The following is a 17,452-nucleotide window of genomic DNA, read 5'->3' on the forward strand; positions in this document are numbered from 1 at the left end:
TGTCCTGGTATAGCTTCCACTCATTATTTTTTTCCTTTTGAAATCTAGGGCCAAGCAGAACAAATCAGATATTTCTTCCATGGGCCAATCATTCAAATGCTTCAAGTTAATTATTTCAGATATTACATAAAATGTCTTTTCCTGGGCTAAGTATCTTTAGTTCCTTTCACTGATCTCCATGTGGCATGATCGCCAGGCTCTTTATTATCCTGGTACGTCCTTCTCTGAGCACTCTCTAGCACTGATACTTCCTAAAATGTGGTATTTCAAAAGTACTCTGCTGTGCTCTGACCAGGGTGGACTATGAAGAAACCATCATGTCCTTGGAGCAGCTGGAAGGCACAGTGGATAGAGTGTGGAACAATAAGTGAGGAAGACTCGTCTTCTCAGACACTAGTTGTGTGACCCTGGGAAAGTCACTTAAATTTTTCTTATCTTAGTTTTCCCATCTGTAAAATGGAGATGATAATAATAGAACTTATGTCCTAGAGTCATGGAAAGGCTCAAGTGAGAAACTATCTGTCAAGTGCTTAAAAAATCTTAAAGAGCTAGGTAAATGCTAGCTATCATCATTATTATTAATTCAAATGGTGGTTATAAATGTTAAACAGAGGGGGCCAATTACAGTTTCCTGAGGAATTCCACTAAGGGCTTCTTTCCAAATTAGCATCAAGCTATTAAGGATGATTCGATTCCATTTATTCAGGAAGTTCCAAATCCCCTGGTATACCGAGTAGCTCCTCTATGTTAAATGTACAGGAGAACATGGACAAGAGTCTTAAGGGATGTGAAGGTATACAATGGGGTATTATATACACCACTGTTGTACCCAAATGCATGAGATCCCAGAGCCATTGGCAGATAGTAAATTTTTAATAAATGGATGTTTAATAAATGGGTTTTTAATAAATGGATGGAAGTAGAAATTATGGGGGGAAATAGTCAATAGATTTAATCATGCCCAGCAATATTTCATTGTCCTTCAATCAGACTATGGAAGAGGATGTCTTCTGCCCCATCTTCTTTCTGCTTCAGGTTGGGATGGCAAAGTCAATAGTTAGGGCTCTATTTTCCAGAGGAGTAGCTTATCTCCAAAGAGACAAGATGCCGGGAATGCCCAGTCAGTCATATGCAGTATTTGAAGGAGTTGCAACCTATCGTTGTGTGGTCCTGATTTACTAAATTTTCTCACTCCTCCTGATTTATGAATAAATAGGTATTTTGTGGATGCCTTTTGGTTCTTATAGTATAGAAATTTCCATCCTACTCCAGACAGAAGCATACCTTATGGAGAGGTACTAGACCTGTGATTCCATTGATAGAAGAACTCTGGGGTGAGGAAATTCAATCCACAAACATAGGCTGCACTTTTCGTGCAACTTAAAGTTGTAGAGAGTTGCCTAGAACACAGAGAAATTAAATGCCTTTTTCCCAGGGTCATAGAGGTAGTATGGACTTGAGGCTAGATCTTTGGCCTCCATTTCACCACACTAACCCTCATGAGGACTTCCTCATGACAAAGAAAAACAAGCAAAAACATCCAAATGGAATGACTACATCAAACAATTATCTATAGTGTTCAGTGCATAGAGAAGAGTTCAAAGCATAGAGAAGAGAAATAAATTACATTACCGGTTCTCCAGGACCTTCATTGCTTTTTACTTAATCCTTTTGAATTCCACTTAATGATCTTTTGATTTTACATTGTTATAATCATTGTGTATATTGTTCTCTTAATTCTGTCTATTTGGTTCTGCATCACTTCACAGAGATCTTCTCATGTTTCTCTGAATTCCTCCCGAACATCATTTCTTATGGCACAATAATATTCTATTACATTTCAATATTATGATATTTTCAGTGATTACTCAAACAATGGGCACTCTCTCTTCATTTCCATTTCTTTGATCTAAGATTTTTAATAGATAGACTCATTAGAATATTTTGCTTTAAATGTCATTTAAAGTGAAAATTTTTTTAAAAATCAAATATTGTTCTCAGATCTGTGTACCACATTTTTTTCATAAATCTATAAAACTGAGTGGGGTGGGACCTCAGAAATCCCTTTTCCTAACATTCTCACTTTATAAATAAGGAAATGAAATGACTTAACTAAGATCACACAGTCAGAAGCAGAGCTAATACTGAACTCTGGTCCCTTTACTCTTTGTCCTACCTACAGAATTTCAAGTTATGTGCTATTTTTCAGGAATATCCCCTTTGAACTCCAGATTTGACTTTTTGAAGTCTTATACTGCATCTTAATGTCTAATATATAAAAGAATAATATTCTCATGTTATCTTATTTAGAGATGGAGGGAAAGGGACAAAAAAGTGGTTTAAAAGGCAGTTTGAGCATAACATGTCACATATTTATCATCATGGAAATATCATATAGAATAAGTCCTCGTATGGAAGACTATGTTTTAAATATAGTATTGCTCACTATAAATGCTTGATAATCTTGGTATCAATTTGAAATGGTTCTGCTCAAACCAGCTGTACTTCAAGTATGGGATGGTCATATGTAAAGTGACTCTTGAAGGCTTAGAAGATGGTTTTAGAATTAAAGAAAACATGAAAAAGAGAGGAATGGAGGAATTTTAGAAATTCAGAGATAGCTGGGGGGGGGGGGATAAGTCTTTGTTTATGGGGCAAATGATGAACTCAGTGCCAAAGACATTAACATGGTGGCAGAATCCAAAGAGATCCTGTGACTTAATAGAGGTAAAGCATTTTGCAAACCTTTAAGTTAAAGTGCCATGTTTGGCTGGCTATTGTTAGTTAACTATTAATAGAAAGATTTTTACCAAAAATATGCATATTATTGCTAAGCATATAATTCTCAGATCCAGTTTAGTCTGTCTGCAGACCTCCAGTTTCTCATCATCAACAGTCTACTGGATATTTCCAACTGGACGTCCCACAGACATCTCAACATAGCATAGCATCTCCAAAATGAAACTCATTCTCTTTTGCTGCAAACTTACCGCTATGCCAACCTTCTCTATTTCATGACCATCCTTTCAGCCACACACAATTATAGCTGTGCACTGTTGTACATTTCACACACAGTTGTCAAACCTTGTTTTTTCTATCTTCATAACAATTTTTGCATCCACCCCCTTCTTTCCACCTAGAGCTACCACCTTAGTTCAGGTCATTATCACCCCCTTGCTTGTATTATTGCAATAGCTTCCCAATTGGCCACTCATTCTCAGGTCTCTTTCACTCCAATTCTTCCTCCTCATAGCACCAAATTTTCCCCCCCAGATATCAGTCTCAATGAACTCCATTGGTTATCCATCAATTCTACGGTCTAGGATAAACTTCTCTATTTGACCTTTAGTCTTTCCCAACCAGATTTCCACTTACCTTTCCAAACTTATAACTCATTGATTCCCTTCATTCTTTCTGTGTGAAATTAATACAAAAAAATGTAACTCTTTAATGGCACATGCACATTAATTCAGAATGCCAGCCAACAAGTCATGCAATTAAAAAGGGCCACATGGGCACCTGGAGTCCTGACTTCAGGAAGTCCCCAAGTGACAAGTGATGTATCTGGAAGTCAGGACTCATGGCCCTCAGTAGAGAACCTAGTAGAGATACCACAGTAGAGAACCTCAGTAGGAGTGATATCATTGGATTTATAAAGAGAGATGGGCTGGGGAGTTGCAGGCTTTCTTTGGTGAGGAACTCTTCCTGAAGACAAATTCTCTCCATTGTTTAGAATATTGAATGCTGTTGCTTGAACCTTGGCCAGGTACTGGATCCAGGGAAGTATAGAAGTAGAGACATGGTGATTTTTCTTTCTCCCTTTCCCTCTCTCTCACTTTTACTAAAAAATAATTATAATTTAACATCCAATCTCCAAGATTAATTTTAATCATTACATTTCTATGGTCCAGTGAAACTGACCTTACTGTTCCTCCCATGTGATTTTCCATTTCTCATCACCACACCTTTACATTGGTTCTCTCTCATGCCAGGAATTCATTCTGCCATTATCTCTTCAATTCTTTGGTTTTCTTCAAGATTTAACTTAGGCTTGGTCTTTTACAAGAGGACTTTCTTAATTTTCCTCCCTGCTACTTTTGTTCCCCCTAAAGTGACCTTTTATTATTTTGTTTATGTGTATACATATATGTATGTGTGTGTATGTATATGTTAGACTGTTTCATTTGTGTCTTTGTATTTCTAGTATCAAGCATAGTGCCTGGACATTGTAAAACTTTAATAAATAAATTCTGATTAATTGATAATCAAAAACCAGAAAAAGCATAGGCAGCTCGGTGGTGCTGCGATGAGGGCACTTCACTTGGAATCAGAAGTGGCTGAGTTCAAATCTGAATTACTAGCTATGTAACCCTGGGCAAGTCACTTAATCTCTATTTGCTTCAGTTTCCTGGAATACAAAACAAGGAGGATAATTGAATCTTCTCACAAGGGAAACTATAAGGATCAAATAAGATACTATTTGTAAAACACTAAGCATAATGCTTGTCTCATAGCAGATACTATGTAAATGCAAGCTATTATTTATGATTATTATTGGAAGATGAGCTTAGGTAAGTGTGGCAAGTCTCACCAATTTCACCACAGAGTAATAAACTTTTTGGCTACAGCAACTCCTGAAGGCCATCACAAAAGAGTTACATTCGGTAGAAGGGAGTAACCACAGTGATGAAAATATGAGTCCTTGAAATATTGAAGTCAGAGGGGACAACCTAAAACTGGAAGTTTGGGCTATTGTCTACCTTCTGAGGGCAAAAATGACAAAGTAAACGGGACAATAATTCATTCATTGCATATAATCTTTGGTCCTTGGAAAAACTAACAAGAAAAAAAATCGATTTGTGGACTAGCGAGCTGGATATTGAGAAATAGCTCTTTAAAGTTTTAAAATGCTTTCTTTACATGTTCTCATTTGATCTTTAAAACCACCGTTTGAGGTAAATATTATTTTTTGTTATTATTATTAGCCTCCCTTTACCGATAAGGAGACTAAAGGGAGAGTAAGTGACTTCCATAGGATCAAATAGCTGGGAAGTATCTTTCTGACTCTAAATTCAGCATTTTATCTTCTGGGCCACCTAGCTGCCTTCTGTGTTTTTAAAGTTCCTCCCAAATCCTATATTACTATTTGTTTACCTTATATTTGCTCTGACTTTACTCTATTGAAACCCATTTTCACTCCATACCAAACACACTCAGTCTCATTACAAGATTTAATTTCTAAGATTTCAAACATGGTAGTCCCTCTTTGTAACCACAGTCTCCTTATTGTCACTTCCATAATTCTCTGTGTATTGAACCTCCTCTTCAGCTGCAATGGCACCTCCAATAAGTCTCTCAGTCCTTCCCACTTCATTATTCTACTCTTAGATGCCTACTTGACTCTATATATTCTGACCTTGATTATCAGCCACTTCAAAGCCATCCTTATTACCAACTTGAGATCCCCATGCCCACTTGCCTTTCTGCTTCTCTGGGTAATCCTCAAATCTTATCACTACAACCATCTGTATCAATCAGAAATTTCCAATGACTCCAACTGGAGATTCCCAGGTCTGCCTCCCATTCTGCCTTATCTATCTTCAAACCTTGATCACTCCAACCATCTGTAACAATCAGAAATTTCCAATGACTCCAACTGGAGATTCCCAGGTCTGCCTCCTATTCTGCCTTATCTATCTTCAAACCTTGATCACTCCAAACATCTGTAACAATCAGAAGTCTCCAATTCCTTAACTTGATTTGGAAGGCCTCAACCTTCCCATCCTATCTGCCATTATCTTTTCTTAAGCCCACTATTATGGATAAAGTCATTTACTTGATATCTTCTATTTTCCTTCTACCACTCTTTGTGCTCATTGCATTCCTCCTGTAAGGAACGTTGTCTCCTTATCTTTCCATCTCTCCAAATCCTACCCATTCCTCAATATCCAGCTCAGATCTTAAATTCTTTCCTTGAAACTTCTTTGATTATTCTGGAATAATTTCTTTTTCTTCTTAGGGAAGAGCTTTTCTTGAAGTTGTTGCTACTATCAACCTTTCCTTCTGCATAATCATTTCCCCATTAGATTCCATGATAGTGTGATCTCATGGTTTTCCTCCTATTGGTTAGCTTAGTCAACAACCTCCTTAGAATAAGTGTACCTAAGGACCCTGTCTCATTTCTCTTTTCTTCTCTTTCTATATTCTAGCCACTGACCATCTGCTCCCACAGTTCCAAATACTAATACTAGATAGATGACTCCTAAATTTTTATAACCTGTCCTAATTTCTCTAACTGAGCTAATGGAGTCAAGATAGATTATGAAGGACAAGACAGGAAATTGCTAGAATTAGCAGAAAACTGCCTGCTGGATAACTCCTATATATTCCACAGGCAGGTCAAACACAAGTCCACAATGGAACCAAAAATCCCCACCCCGCCCCAGAACTTGCCCCTCCTCTAGACTTCCTTGTTTCTATTAACCAATTAATACACATTTATTTAGCACCTGCCAGGCACTCTACTAAGTACTAAAGATATAAGAAAAAGGCAAAGGATAGCCTCTGCCCTCAAGAAACTTACAATCTAATTAGGGGGAAATAGGCAAAGAAAAATCTACAAAGAAAGCTATATACAGGATAAATAAGAATTAATTATGAGAAGAAAACACTGGAATTAGGAGTTTAGGGGAAGGCTTCCTGTAAGAGGTAGGATTTTAGATGGGACTTAAAGGAAACCAAGGAGGTTGATAGTCATAGAAGTAGAGGGAGAGCATTACAGTCAAAAGGGACAGACAGAAAGAATGCCTGAGGGGGCAGCTGGGTAGCACAGTGGATTGAGAACCAGTCCTAGAGATGGGAGGTCCTAGGTTCAAATCTGGCTTCAGCCACTTCCCAGCTGTGTGACCCTGGGCAAGTCACTTGACCCCCATTGCCTAGCCCTTACCACTCTTCTGCCTTGGAGCCAATACACAGTATTGACTCCAAGACAGAAGGTAAGGGTTTAAAAAAAAAAGAAAGAAAGAATGCCTGAAATTGAAGGATTAAGTGTCTTGTTTGTGAAATAGTCAGGAAGACAGTGTCACTGGATTGAAGAGAATGTGTTGGGGAGTAAGGTGTAAGAAGATAGGAAAGTAGGCAGGAGCTAGGATATAAAATATTTCAAAAGCCAAAGTTTGTATTTTGTTCTAGAGGCCGCAGGGAGTGGAGTTTAGTGAATTTGGGGATGACATTTCTATTAAAAATGTCACCATTTTCCCTATCACCTAGGTTTGTACCTCCTGGATTCTTGCCTCTCCATATCACTCCATATCCATCTATTTGCCAAATCATATCCTTTCTTCCTCATTTCTACCATTTTTTCCATTTTCCTAAAACCAGTAGTTCAGTTAATGCCCTGGAATGTTTAGGATTATTGCAATAATATCCTAAATGGTCTTTCTGCTTATAGTTGCTCCCTTCCCTAATTCTCCCTCCACTGATTGCCAAAGAAATGTTGCTACAATATGGATCTGACCATGCCATTCCCCTGCTTAAGATCTTCCAGTGGCTTCTTATTGCCTATCGGACAAAATACTTGCTCCCCAGACTAGCATTTACCTTCTTCAGTCTGTTTCCCATACACAATTCTAAAATAACTTCAGATGATTCCTGTTTAGGAGATTGACATCAGCTGGTGCCTGAACTAAATAATCCATCTCCCATCTCTGTTTCACAACCTTTTCCAATATTACTGAACAATTACACACCTAAAAGAAAGATAATGAACTCAATTTTGGACAGTTTGAGTATAAGATGACTATCGAGCATCCAATTTGAAATGGATAATAGCCAGGTACTGGGGTTTTAGAAAGGAAGATGGGTCTAGAAAAGTACATCTACGCAAATAAACAATGAAAACATGGAAACAGATGAGATCACCAAATGAAATATAGTATAAAGGGAAAAGAAAACACTGCTCAAGCCAGAACCTTGGGAGACAGCCACACCCTTGGTTAGTTAGTGATGCAGACAAAGATCTAGCAAAAGAGATAGGGAAGGATGGGTCAGGTAAAAAGGAGGAGAACCAGGAGGGAAAAGTATCATTGACAATGAACATAATTATTAGCACAAAAGTACATGCATATAACTGATAGAATAAATAAATATATCTGTACCAGATGTTCATGTTTAATTTTTTTTACCAATAAGTGTTTACAGTAAAAATAGTTTAGAGACTTAGACGTGTGCTCAGGGCCACAAGGCTAATACTTGTCAGAAGAATATTTAAGGGGCAGCTAGATGACTCAGTGGATTGAGAGCCAGACCTAGAAACAGGAGGTCCTAAGTTCAAATCTGACTCTCAATCCACTGAGTCACCCAGCTTCCCCTCTTTTTGAGATTTGACTACATAACATCTCAAGAACTTTTTATTTCTAAATCTGGGATTGTCTGATTCAGACAAGTAATACAGCTTCTTTACTCTTATAACAACAATAGCTTTTATGCTTATTTCTGTGAAATTGTATTCTATAGTTAATAACATGTTCTTAAATAGTTAGCATATGCTTTAGTGCCATACGATATTTTGAGCCCAAGTCTATCTCTAACATTGTAATTTAAAACATTAGGGTTAAGAAGTTGTAATTCTCATTTACCCTCATTTGATGACACAGTCTCTGAAGTCAGCTTCCTAGAAATCTAAAACATGTTCTTATGCTGATCAAACCAAAGCCATCAAAAACATTTTCTACTAAATGAGAAAATGACTCAATGATGGTTAATATGGGATTTTCTAACATCTTTCTTTGAGTACAATTACCATTTATTCCTGGAGAGGACATTGGCTGGGTGCTATAAAAACTGACCATCAGAGTCATAGGAGCACTAAAAGAAGTAGAGCAGAGGGAGAAGGAAAGAGGGAATTTATTGCTGACCTTGTGATACATACTGTGCCATCGTGCCATCATTACTCAATTTTTTGTTGTGCTGTGGTCATAAAAACTCAATTAACTTACAATATAGACCCGTACAGGAAACTCTCTCAAGGGTCACACACAATAAAGGGAAATGCCATCTGACATACAGGGAAAACCATCTAGATGAGCAGACTCTTCAGAGCAATATTGCTCTGCCACAAAGAAGTTTTTTTAGTCCTTTCCCAAAATATGTAACTCTTGGGATTTAGTTAGATCATTTTGGAAAGTATTATGGAATTACTCATGAAAAGCACCGTCTAAATGTTCATCTTCAATTCAGCAATTCCATTTTTATGTTTACAATTAAGATTAATGACAGGAAGACCAAATATATACAAATATATGAATAGCAGAACTAGTGGTAATAGCCAAGAAATGGAAACAAACTATTGGCCTAAATGATGGTGGAATGACTAAATAAACTCTTTAACCTGATTATGATGTAATTTTATCCCACTAGAAGAAATGATAGTTGAATGATGCAAAGAAATAGGAGAAGAAACAAAGTAATGAAACAGATTGAAAAAGCAGTCAAAAGAACCATTTAAACCCTGATTTCAACTAAAGGAGGGTAATGTTAAATATCAGCCATTCTGATGACAAATAAAATGGATGGCACATAAGTTGTTCTGTTAAGGTTCCAATGTAATTTTCATTTCTTTTGCCATTTGATAACAGGACAATGTAGGTGCAGGTAAAGTTGTTTACAACTTCTTTTATGGCTCTTTGTTTAATTGTGGAAAAGGGGAAAGGAGAGAAAGAAAGAGGAAGGGAATGAGGAAGGACAGAGGAATGGAAGGGAGAAAAGAAGGGGAAAAATAAAGGTGGAAGGAAGGAAACCCTCTTACCCCCCCAAAAAATAAACAGGTCATCTCCTATTCCTGCTAAATTTCATATGGTTTCCTTGTTTTTATCTGCTAACTATATGTAGGGTGGCAAAGCAGCTAGTCTCCACATTAGGAATATGGCAACAATTGCTGCCCTACTATCCCATAGATCAACTTTCCCTTCTTCCAAAATATAATAATTGATATTATAAAAATCTGACCTCCCACCAGGAATCCTAAAAATCAGGGACTCCATGAAACAATGGGGAATCCCAGGGAGATCAGAAGCTTCTCAAGGAAGCTTTAAATTTCAAATATAATATTTTAAAACTGATATAACTTTTGAAGCAAGAACAGGGAGTTCAAAAGAGTCCTTTTACCTACATGTTAGGATGGGAGAGATCAGTGTGCACATGGGTTTGGAAAGGAGAAAAGGGAAAGGTGAGGAAAGAAAGTGCAATTCAGCATTTTAGAGAGGGCAGTAAACTATGACTCTAAAGACAGGTTTGAGTCCTGCCTCTGATATCAGGAAATCATAGAAGCTGCGTTGGAAAGGTCTTCACTAATAGCAGACATTTTCATAGTCATAAAGATTGAAAGATAAAGAGAATGCAATATCTGACTTGTTTTGTTGCTTATTGATTCAAATGAAAAAATGTCAGTACAGTAAAATAGAATTTTAAAGATTTTCCTTTTACAAAGTTTCCCCTTTCCATATGTTAAAATCCCATACATTTCTTGGGAGGCTGTAGTCATTACGATAACTGCTTAAAAGCTATCTGATTGTCATTCAGGAAGGAGGAGCATTCTCCCTATATTATCATAGAGGATGTCCTCTCTAGATTCCAAATGGAAGAGTGATTCTCTAGAGATGGTGAAATCTTCTAGATTCTTCCCTTAGAATGTGAGAAACAATATTATGGAAAAATATCTTAAGTAATCCCTAAATTACTTCAGAGCCCTACTGAAGTGGCTCATCCCCTACATAAGATGAAATCTATTCTGATTATTCTAGTTGTATCAATTTTGTATTATTCATGCTCATATTGTTTCTTCTTATACAACATAGGCACTTTATGGGCTGAGATAGTTTGTGGCTTTTGTTGTTTTCTTTTTCTGCATTTGTATCCCTAGCAGCCAGAATAGTTCCTGGCTCAGAGCAGGAGTTTAATAAATACTTGTTGAATGGATAAGATTCCACTTATATTTTTAAAATTCTTACTAATAAAAGCCATTGCTTGATAGCTAGTCCATGCCTTTCCCATGTGGAATAAGTATTAGCCGGATAAAAAGACTGATTGCCCATGACTGTGTACATATTAAAGAAAATTAAAATGAACTGACTGAAAACTCATAAAATTTTTAGACATGATTGATCATAAATCAATTTTTATTCTTGTTCTAACTCTGTCACTAATGAATTATGTGACCTCAGAGACGTCATTTAACTTCTTTAGCAATAAAATTAGAAGATTGAATGATATGACCTTTAAGGTCCCTTCTAGCTCTAAATCTACGATTCAGTGATTAATGAAACTAAATGATACTGAAGGTTCCTTGTCATTTTAAATCCTCTGATTCTGTTATACCCACTCTGTGAAAAATGGAGGATATACAAGCCATCCACAATCTGATAAGACAAGAATTTCTAGGAGTGTCAAAGATTAGGTTGACTGGAGGAAGATAATTAGCCTCAATAGAGATAACATATCAACTAGACAGCAAAAATGAATGAAAGCATGGTTGTTTTGAAACTGGACATGGTTGACATTCTATAAATTAGCAATGCTGAACTCAAAGGATCAATGTCAACTTGGTAGGAGATCTACATTGGAATGCTCCAAGGATCTGTTCCTGGTCCTAGTCTACTTAATATTATTATCAGTGACATAACAGAGGAGAGACTCTAAATGAACACTCTAATGCAAATATTATCAACATAGCAATGGGTTCAAATCAAGAAAACATGTAATGCCCAGTGGATTTACGCGTCGGCTATGGGGGGTGGGGGGGAGGAAAAGAAAATGATCTATGTCTTTAATGAATAATGCTTGGAAATGATCAAATAAAATATAATTTAAAAAAAGAAAAAAATATTATTATCAGTGACTTAGATAATTGGCACAGATGACTATATTTTTCCATAGAATTTGAAAAGTTAGAAGAGACTTCAGAAGCCATCTATACCAATCTATTAAGAAAAGGAATACCTAATGCTTAACAAGAAATCATCCAACCTCTCCTTAAAGAACTCCAAAGAGAGCTACAATCTTCCTTCTCAACTGACTCATTTCACTTTTGGACAGCTGTATTATAATTATGATCACATTGCAGTCTTTGTTTCCACAGTGCCTCAATGTTCTCTATAAATGTTATTTAACTGAATCCATTCTTTTTTCCATCTATAAAGAGAAAATTAGGCAATTTCATGATTAGAGAAATTTTAATGACTTTAGAGACTATTTATTTGGTATCCAATTCTCTCTTGTCAATGACTGAGATCATAGAGTAAATTCCACTATCTTTTGAGTCCTTTGAGAAAGGATCATAAATAGTTTTAGAGCTTGCATCGAATTTAACAGCCACCTATAATATTTCACAGATGAGGAAATAGTCTTGCCCAAGGTCAAAAGATTAGTAAAAAATGAGAGGTATGAGTTGAACACAGATCCTGAGACTGTGGCATGATTGCTCTTTCCACTGTGCCAAGAAGATACTCAGTTCCCCAAATTCTGATCGATTGAAGACCAAAATATTCATCTTTTGGACTTGTTACTTTCCTTATAAATGAGATAGGAAGATTGCAAGTTGTAAACCTTAAGCTATATAAATGTTAGATTAAGATAAAGTGCTCAGTGATATGAAGCAATCAACTTGAGGTATCTCTAACATGGCTATTTGCAGACAATTTTAAAAAAATGGTCTCTTTCTCTCTTTTTTACCTGTCTTGGCTTATTCCCCAAAGATGTGGGATCAGAGAGACAGACAGACAGACAGACAGACAGACAGACAGACAGACAGACAGAGACAGAGAGAGACCGAGATACAGAGAGACAGAGACAGAGAAAGGCAGAGACAGAGAGAATGAGAGAGAGAGATACACAGAGAGAGACAGAGACAGAGACAGAGAGAAGGAAAAAGGAAGACAGAAATAGAGAATTAGAGAGGGGGAGGGGGAGGGAGGGAGACAGGAGGAGAGGAAAAGAGAGAATGGTAGGGTAGAATGACTGTTAGCCTTGGTTCAAATCTTGACTCTAAAGATTAATCTTCTATATCTTCTGAAGACTCCTTGGGTGTATATGCTGTTTCCCCCATTAGAATATGAGCACTTTGAAGGCTACACTTGTTTTTGTCTTTCTTTGTACCCCCAGGGCTTAGAATTTAAGCATAAGCAGTACTTAAAAGCCTCTTGTTGACTTGCCAGTCTTAGAGGTCACTTAAATTCTCTGAGCAATGGGTTTTGTTTTGTTTTTTTTTTTACTTTTCAATTAGATCAGAGAATCAGGCCTGAAGGAACTTGGAAAGCCATTAAGCCAGAGCAACTGGGCTGCTAAGTGGATAGAGCACCAGGCATAGAGACGGGAGGTCCTGGATTCAAATCTAGTCTCAGTCACTTCCTAATTGTGTGACCCTGGGCAAGTCAGAACCCCAGTTGCTTAGCTTTTACCTCTCTTCTGTCTTGTAAATTATATTTAGTATCCAAGGTTGCTTTTTTTTAAGCTATTAAATCTAATCCTCTCATTTTACTGATGAAAATTAAGTGTCTGGAACATACCCATATTAGGAGTAAGCATCCATAACAGAATTTGAACAAGTCCTCTGATTTCTTATTCAGTTTTCTTTCCAGTTCCCCATTACCTCCTATTTGCGGTACTTGCTTCATGAGTTGTTAGGCAGACAAGCATGTTGTAAACTTTAAGATACTTTAAAAATGTGTTATCCTCCCTCAGGGCTCAGTTTTCTCATCTGTAAAATGGGGATAAGAATACTCAAACTATTTTAGCTCCCAAGGTTATGCATAGGAAAGCTCTTTATTAACTTTCGAGCATTCTATACATGTGACATTTTATTACAAGCAGCAATGTATTTTAAAAATCCTGAGATGCTATCAACAACAAAAGTTTACATTAAGAAGAAATGGCTGGTCTTCTATTAAATTACTTCTTATCCCTTTCTCATCTTGTCCAATGTTCTTCATCTATTTTTTCTGTCTAAAAAGACCAGGAAGTGCTTGAGATAGTTATATATCTGGTAGCTCATACATAAATTATGAAAGGTTTGATATTCCAAAGTTCACAGAAACTAGCAGATAAAATGACCTTTTCCAGGGTGAATGGGTATTAGGTAAAGAGAAGATTGCAAATAAGAGTTAATCAAACAGACAAGTCAGCCTCTTGAACAAGATAAAATGTGTTGAGTCACACAAGATAAAGTATGTCCTGTTAGGGCTAATGCAGAACTGTGTCTTTAGTCTAGTGAAAATTGATAAGGGAAGTAGGCATGATAGGCTCAAATAAGCTTCCTCATCTCTCAGTGAGGGATGCATCTGATAGAAATGAGACTTCACTGGAACTCACTCAAAAGTAATCAAAAAAAAAAGGAAACAATATCATCACTCCAATAAGGCTTCATTAGTGACATTTTTAGACTTGCCTTTGGAGTTACTCTAAGTTAGGTCACACACCTTGATTTTGATCCCAAAGAGTATTGCCAGATTGGATCACACACCTAATTCACTGACCTGAGCTCACAATGACAGTTGGTTCTTTCTAAAAATATAATCCACCCAAGGAAGAGAACATTTGCCACTTCAGAATAGCCAAATGGATGTGTAGGAGACCTAAAGGGAGTCCCTAAAGAGAGTTTTGGGGTGAGCAGCACAAATTCCCTGAATAAGTCCCAATTTTACCAAGTCAACAAGCATTTATATATGAGTACATCCTTTGTCCCATGCATTGCTAAGTTCCTGGGATAGAAAGAAAGGCAAAACCCTGCTCTCAGGGAGCTCACAGTCTAATGGGAGAGACAATATGCAGACAACTATGTCTCAATTATCAAAAGAAGGAAGGCACTGGAAATAAGAGAGATCTGGAAAGCTTTAAAATTTTTTTTATTTAATTAAGAAAATTTCTCTATTGTTATATGATTTATGTTCTTTCCCTACCCTCCTCCCACCTCCCTCCCATAGCTGACAACTAATTCCCTTGAGTTTTACATGTATCATTGATCAAGACCTATTTCCGTATTATTGATCTTTGCTCTAGAGTGATCATTTAGAGTCTACATCCCCAATCATATCTTCATCGTCCCATGTGATCAAGCAGTTGTTTTTCTTCTGTGTTTCTACTCCCACAGTTCTTTCTCTGGATGTGGATAGTGTTCTTTCTCATAAGTCCCTCAAAAATGTCTTGGATCATTGCAATTCTGCTAGAGAAGTCCATTACATTTGATTGTGCCACAGTGTATCCATCTCTGTATATAAGGTTCTCCTGATTCTGCTCCTTTCACTTTGCATCAATTCCTGGAGGTTGTTCCAGTTCACATGGAATTTATCCAGTTCATTATTTCTTTTAGCACAATAGTATTCCATCACCAACAGATACTACAATTTGTTCATTTTCTCAATGAGACATTTGATGTTTCCTTCTATTTTGTCATTCTTTTGACTTTGATTTATTAATTCTTGCTGTCTTATGAGATCACTAGCTTCTACTTGCCCAATTCTGGTCTTTAAAGACTTGGTTTTCAGTTATTATTTTTTAATTTCCCTTTTTGATTTGGTCTATCCTGCTTTTCATGGCTTCCAGCTATTTAATTCTGGTCTCCAACTTGCTTATCATTTCATTTCATTTCTGGGCTTCTTTCTCCAAGTGGGAGTTTCTGTCTTTTAAACTGTTATTTTCTTTTTGAACTATTTCCCACTTTTCTTGCCAAGCTTTTTCTATCTTTCTAATTTGATTCATAATCTCAAATCTAAGCTCCTCAAGAGCTTGTGACCAATTTCCATTTTTCGGGAAGGTTTAGATGTGTTTACTTGTTTATTGTCCTCTAAGGTCTCCTCTGGAATCTGGATTTTTTCTCCATTAAAATTATCCAGGGTCAATGCCTTTCTCTTCTTTTTGGTGTTTGTAGATTATATTTCTTGGGTGTTGGTGTCCATTGCTTTGTTGGTTTTTCCTTTCTTTCTCAGGCAGAAGTCTGAGTGAAGAGGACAGGCTCTCTGTGTATGGAGCTCTGGAACAGTTTTTGCCCTGAGTCTATTTTTGAGGCTCTGTGGCATCTTCTATGTGATGCCCCTTTCTGCTCTATCTTTGTGCCCCAGGTCTGTGTTCCTCAGCCTCCTGGGGTCCCAAGTCTAGTTGCTATCAGGGGTAACTTTGTGGTATTCTCAGCCTGTTCCAAAGAACTTAGAGATTGCCCCGCACTCACTCTGATTCTGGCTTTCTGACTCTAATGCCCTAGGTAGAGTGGGGGAGGTGTGATCAGTTCACACTTTCCTGGGAGTTATTTGACCTCTTAATAGTATGGAAATGCCCAAATCCTGCCTACCTTCAAGGCTGCCTCCTAAGGTGGAGCCCCTTCGCTCATCTGATTTTGTTTTTTTCTCTTTTTGAGGCATTTTATATTGGTCAGTGGTAAGGAAAGGAAAATCCTTGTTTCTACACTGTGGCCATCTTAACCCCAAATCCAGGAAAGCTTCTTGCAGAAGGGACTTGAAGTAATATGGGGGGGGGGCAAGATATTGAGAAGAAGAAGGAGCAAAATCCAGGCATGGAGAATAATAAGTGAAAAAGACACAGTTAGGAGATGCAATGTCTCATTCAAGGAATAGGAAGGAGGACAGTGGAACTGGAGTAGAGAGTATGTGGGTAAGGCATAAGTTATAAGAAAATGGAAATGTAGGAGGGTACCAAGTCATGAAAGGGTTTATGGGGTTTTTTTCCTCCTGGGTGTGGTAGGGAGCCATTGGAATTTACTGCCCCTTGAATGGGCAGTAATATGGTTGGATTTGCTCATGAAGGATAACAATTGGAGAGCTAAGTAGAAAATGGACTAATGGGGAGTAGCAGGGCTGGATTTACCTTTTGGGAAGATAAATTGGATAGCTAAGTAGAGAATGAACCATAATGAAGAGACACTTGAGTCAGGGGAATCAAATCCATGGCTATTACAATAATATAGGCAGGAGGTGAGAGGGCTATAGCAGTGGTAGCAGTGCCAGAGAAATGAAGATGATACATATAAGATATGTTATATAGGCAGAAAGGACAGGTGTTGATAAAAGATCAGATAAGACAGAGTAAAAAAAGAGAATAGAGTTGAGGATGATACCTCGATTGTGAACCTGGATAAATGTGAGGATGGTGGTCCAAACAACAATAATAGGAAAGTTTTTAAGAGTTGAGGATTTTTTGGAAAGATAATGAGTTTAATTTTAGACATGTGGAATTTGAGAGGTCAATGGTATATCCATTTTGAAATACAATATAGTCAACTTGAAATTCAAGACTAGAGGCAAGGAAAGAGGTACAGTCTCAAAAATAGATCCTAGAATCAGTTAGATTTGTACAGTAAAAGGATAAATTTGACAGCTGATTGGAGTGTGAAATGTAGTTAAGGGAGACTTTAGGCAGGAGGATCAACCACCAAGAAGGTAGGTAAGAGGAG

General features: G+C 37.2%; 1 protein-coding gene across 4 annotated transcripts in view; it reads right to left on the minus strand.

Annotated features, from left to right (window-relative positions):
* Nucleotides 1-17,452, minus strand: part of LOC100027288 (ATP-dependent translocase ABCB1) — a 226,852-nt gene that overhangs the window by 129,158 nt on the left and 80,242 nt on the right. The window lies entirely within an intron of this gene.

This window comes from Monodelphis domestica, chromosome 5, assembly GCF_027887165.1.
Source record: "Monodelphis domestica isolate mMonDom1 chromosome 5, mMonDom1.pri, whole genome shotgun sequence".
Classification (NCBI taxonomy): Eukaryota; Metazoa; Chordata; class Mammalia; order Didelphimorphia; family Didelphidae; genus Monodelphis; species Monodelphis domestica.